Source organism: Aythya marila (assembly GCF_965140915.1).
Source record: "Aythya marila genome assembly, chromosome: 2".
Classification (NCBI taxonomy): Eukaryota; Metazoa; Chordata; class Aves; order Anseriformes; family Anatidae; genus Aythya; species Aythya marila.
In genome coordinates, this window is record NC_139043.1 from 107,433,101 (window position 1) to 107,439,100 (window position 6,000).

Here is a 6,000-nt window from a genome sequence, read left to right on the forward strand (position 1 = left end):
AAGAAAAAAAAAAACACAGGCAGAACAGCTGTTGTTCTATCCAGACAATGCTCTGAATGAAAGCCATTATGATGGAGCAGACTCTGCAATTGAAAATCCATTTACATTTTCAAGTCTGATTCCAACTGTAAATCTTAGGTTATATATATGACAGATTAAAAGACTCTGGCCCCACTACACTTCTCCCTGGCAAGAGAAAAACCATCTGCACAGCATCACTCGTGGTTGCTTCAACTCTGTAGGTACACATTTTTAAATGACATGGTGGTATATTTTTTCATTTCCTTTCCCTTCATTTTCACATGCAGCAAAATCATGTGCGCTGCATTTTCCTCAGCTCTGTGGTAGTTGGCACTCTGGCTAAGGAGACTGATGTGTGTTTTGATTTGCTTTTTTCCCCTCAATTTGAGGGGCTACTGCACTATTTCCTTTGTAATCACACAAGCCAGGGTGAAAACACTGAATGAACATATGGCTGTGAAACTGGGCAAAAAAAGCCAAGAATATTGCTCACTTTTCAAGCACAGAGAGAGAAAAAAAAAAGATTGTAGACCATGTAACAGGCTACACAAACCCATCTGGAGCTGACTCCTCAACACTCTGATCAGACGCTGGGCTCTGAGCTCCTTGAGCCATGGGTAATGGGTGAGGGATGACTCCATTGCTCTTCTCCTCAGCAAGGGATGGCACATCCAAGGAGTCACAGTGGTGTAAAACTTGAGGGGGAGAGAAGAATCAGACACTTTTTCAAACATATTTTGTTTAAAGGAGAGTTCTGCCTGAGAGACCAAACCCAGAAAGGAAGGGATTTGTTCAGGCAGTTACTCATAGGTGCTGACTGCTCAGGGCCATCGTCTCCAGCTGCCAGTTCAAAAGGTCTTGGTCTCAAGCTGTGTCATATACACCACCCCTGTATGAACATCTCAGATACCCAGGGAAGTTCTGCACCTACAATTTGGTGACATCAGAGGGTGCCTGGCACACACCACAAATGCCGTGGAGCACCAGAAACCACCTTGGTCTGGTTTAGTGTGGTTCATAACATAATGAGATAAAAAGGCACAACACTGCAGCTCTTGAATTTGCTGGAGAAGCTGTTGTTTTTAGGGGTGCTCACGCAGTGACTGGGAGGTGGGCATTGCACTTTGTAGGGCAGAGCCTTGGCTGCCACAGACAAAAAAACTTGCCAAGAACATTTGCTTCATTGGTCCTTCTCATTACCACTTATGTGTGTTTTTTTTCCTACCAAACTACCGTAGAACAATCTTGCATTAAACATAGACTTTAATTGAACTAAATATTGATTTTAAAACAGGCTGTACCATGTCTAAAAGGGATTTGCTGAATGTTACTGCATTCACTGTAGAATTAGGGGCAGGCAACAGAATCAAGAGATATGTTAATATTCATCACCTTTTAGAAAACCAGGCAAAATTCACCTGTTAATTTAAAAATTGTACAGCTTGACAATAGAGGATTTACCCAGAAGACATCCATCCCCCCTACTTCACAGAATCCCCTCAAACACACTCAGTCTATAGGATCCTTCCTTCATAGGAGTGAGCGAGACTGAGTGTCATCTTGTAATGTTGTCACAGAAGCTTTCCATGTGTAGCAGTCTGCCACAAAACCAGCTCATTTTCTTCCCAATTTATCTGAATTTCATACTAAATTAAACAGTAGTTTCCTATAATAATTAAAGCCTGAGCCTGGCAAAGCTATAGGATCTACAGGTGCTACCATTAATTTTCTGGATGACATTTGGCAAAGATTTGAAGGCCTGGTGTGGTAAATCACTTAAACTTGTGCTTGGCTTTAAACATATCACCGAACCTATTGATCAATGTCTAAACGACTCTTCACCCCGGTTTTGCTGGCTATTCACTACAGATGTTGATGAAATACGCCTGCCAAAGAAAGGTTTTGTGAGTTCCTGCAGAACACCTGCAAATGACCTTAGGAAAGGTGACTGGAAGATGGACTAGACATTAAAAAAAAAAAAAAAAAACTGAAAAATTCCTCTAGTTCACCAGATATTTATAATCAAATGACTCTTTGCCTCATTTACCCAATCGATAGCAGCTGACTAAAGCAGTTACATATTTTCCTTAGATAAGGCAACGAATGAAAAGCCCACCCTGAGCAGGCAGACAGAAGTTTTGAGGCTGGATTTAGAAGAAGGGCTATTTGAGGTAGGTCCTACCCCTCCTTTTGCAAATGCAGAAAAAATAAACATATAAATAATTAAAAAATAAAACCTATGTTATCTACAGAGGAAAAACTGAGAAAATTACAAACTCTCAATATTGCTATACATATACTGTAGAATTAAGGCCAGCTCTACTAGCCTGTACCTTCTGGCTATGTGAAGGAGGCACAGGAGCAGTGAGGCTACAGCAGCCTTGACTGGCTGCAAAAAGCATCCCACTGTTCTGGGAAGGACAATGATCTCTCACCAGCACCTCTTGAGTTCCCTTGTGCCAAAAATGCTCAAAAAGCTCTAATAATATGTGTGTTCTGTTTGCTCTGCTTCAAATTGTGCAGTGCCCCTCTCCCTCACTTACTTTTTCCTCATGAAGAAAAGACCAAGATCTTAAAACACGTTCACATGCAGAATTGCAGCAAGAGGTTGGTTCCACTGGCTGCTGCTGAAATAGAAATTCCTCTTCCAGTTCTGGATCTGAACGAAAGGCCCCCTGGGGCTATATTTAGTCAATTCAGAGTCTAATAGATAGCTGAATAATCTTGGGAACCTTCAGGTGAATGCTTTGAAAATGTTATTAATGTTCCCTTGGGTACCCCAGAAAAGTCATTTGCATGTGAAATTTAAGTTGGCAAGTTCTATATAACAAGAAAAGATGTGATTGGTAGAAAGCTGTAGCCAGATTTTATTTTGTTGTTGTTTAGATATTTTTTCTTCGAGGTAGAAACTACACTGTTATCACTGCTGTTGTGAAGCATGGGGGCACCTCACTTTATTAATCATACTTTAAAGAAATTAGACAAACATGTTTTTTTGCTTTTCTTCAGTTGAATTACTTTGCACGTTTGTCAGCTTTTTGCTTGTCTTTCTCCTTGTAACAAGTTCCCCATTTTCTACTCCCACCTGCCCTGAAGTGAGAGAAAAACAACTTGAAAACAAGGAAAAATATGCCACAAATTCATTGAAATTGACAGAGTCAAGGGCAAGTAAAGTGCTTGCACTTGTTTTGTGCATCTTCCCCCCCAGTTTTGTATGTTTTAACTTGCCCATCTCCCAGGAGCTAGAGAAACCCTTTCAGGTGCTAGCAAATGCTCCCCTTCAGCTGCTTTCCCCAGTCCAGCAAAGCACAGAATTGCCTATGAATGGTTTTTTGGACCTACCTGCTTGGTTCAGATGGTGCTTAAATGTTTGCTGCTTTGGGAGCTTCAGAGTCTTAGCTGGGGGCTTTAGCTTTTCAGCTTATTCAGTGTATTTCAAGTTAAGCAAAAAACAGTAGACTTTGTGTTATTAACAGTGACCTAGTGAAACCTTGTTTCTGAATAGCTGTTATGAATTTGTTGCTGTTACAGCCCCAAGCACAAGCTCAAATGACTGGTCTAAAATCCAAAACCATAGCTTAGTGGCTCGGTTTGTTATGCCACCATACAAACACTCTCATTTTAGTTACTCAATTGACAAATTCCTCCACAATAAAAAAGCCAGTGGTTGGTAGCTATTCCCAAATAAGAGAATGGTTAGAGGACCTAAGTGTCATCATGAAGAAGAATACAATTAATACAATTAATAACAAATGCGAGGAAACTGAAATTCTGAATGATATGATAATGAATGAATACAGAAAGAACCCAAGGCTGTAAGAGAGGCTGGGGAACCTTCTAAGCAAGGAGACAAATCACAACACTCCAAGTGCTACAGAGTTAGATATATTCTCATTACATGCTGTTTACTGTCAGTTTTCCTAAGAAATTCTATGTCTTGAGACCATGACCAAGCCCCAGAAGAAGTGGGTAGGCTGATCAGATTTTTCTTTAGTTTTGTAAGAAGCTGTCTAGAAAAGAGGCAGACGTGATTGTGTCTTGAGCAAGTCTGTTTAGCTGCTATTCCTAGGCTACAGCCTGAAGGAGGGGTGGATGTGTGCAATGAATTAAACTGTCGTGCCAGTAAGCTGGTCTACTCCCATTGCTGGCTAGAAATATGGCACAAAAGGAACTGGGGAGATCTTTAACTTATTTCTGTCATTCACATCCATCCCATCCAATTTATGGCACTCAACAAAGTGCGTAAGAGAGAAACCTACTTGCCCTAAGTTCTCTGCATAGACAATGAGCCACCATAGTATCACTCATCTCAACCAAAACCTAAATCACCCTTGGTTTTATCAGAAGAGATGCTCAGGAAGGCTGCGATCTTAACTTAGGCCCCAGATGACAGGGATCTTGGCCTTACTGAAGGAATTGGGCTGGCTACAAGGCGTACATGTAAGTAGAAATTAGTAGGTCTTTTACCCCTTACTTTCTTCTTGGTCTGTCTGGAGCTGCCATTCACACAACTTTTGTAGGAGGGATGCGCAAGAGCTTATCTTCTAGGCTCTTTATCTAAGAGGGACACCAGAGGAAAACAACTTCTTTCCCAGTCTGCCCCAGTAATGAGTAGGGAGATCATTAAAGAAGTCTTGGAGCCAAAGAGAGCTCTGCAATCAGCCAGTGCCAGTTTGCCATTGTGGGTCTTAGCACTCACTTTGGTCATTTGTTACCACTTAGCCAGATTCACCGGATGGGAGACAAGGGAGAATTTTCCACAACAGTGTCCCAACGATTGTGTCATGTCATAGGGACTGTGAGGAACACCATCCCTTGGAAAGGGCTCGGGTTGCACCACCACAGTGGGTTGTACAATTGCAGTAATACCTGATCTTCTGGGCCTGCACGTTTCTCTACATCTAGAGGGCATTGTGTATCTGTGATAGAGAGAAAGAGTAAACAGCTTTAGGTTTGCTACCATTTTCAGTGCCAAAGGACAGAGGGTTGTGTGAGCTTTCTCCGGTAATGCGTGACATGTAAGGCTGCCTGGAAAAAGACTTGTGCTGGCAGCAAGCACTTTGAGATAACTGACAAAAATGTAAATACTGTCCTGCTTCCAAGTTTGTTCAGACACTCTCTGACTGCACAGGCTATGCTTCCAAATGCTCCTCCATGCTGCAGTAGGTGAACTGTGCTTTAGTAGTTAGAGAGACATTTGAATAAAGACAACAATCAAAAGAGGAAATCCTCTCTCCATTTCATGGAGAGGCATGTTGCTGTTGCAGGGATTTTAATATGATTGGATTCTCTGAAGCAAATACGAGTGACTAATTTCCCATTCAGTGAATCCGCATATGTTCGGCTTTCGTGTACTGAAAGGCAGCCAAAGCAACATTCTTTCAGGCTTTAGGTTGATATAAATAAAGTATAGCAGAAAGTCCCGATAGCAAAGTTTATCAACGATACATGCCTTAGTTAGAATTTACACGTGGACAGGGCTGGGTTTTCTACTTTGTCTTTAACTGGCTCTTAATGAATGTCACCAGTTGCCATAATGAGGCAGTTTCCAGCTATGATCAGCCTGAGAGGGTGAAACGAGAGCTACGTGCACAGATGATCTAGAATGACATTTAGACAGCAGCAGGCCGAGGTGAAATGCAGGTCCAGAAAGTGCAAGGTACTTCACAGACTTCATTTTGGGCACTGATACCTTACGGTCTTCAATATAAAAATAAATAAATAAGATATGGTAGAAAGGGATGTTGTAGTGAAGTGAGCCGGGAGATGCAACACACACAGTCTGCTAATTCCCCTTCTGGCCCTATGTTTTTTTGTGCATCTTAATAAAATTGTTAGCTATAGACCTTACCTATTTTAACACATTTAACTGAATCTCATTACAGTTTTTAGCACCTTTTTTTTTTTTTTCGTGTTCTTTTTTCTCTTCATTCTTCACTAAGGAAACCAACACATGTGAGCAGTCCATAGAGATGATGC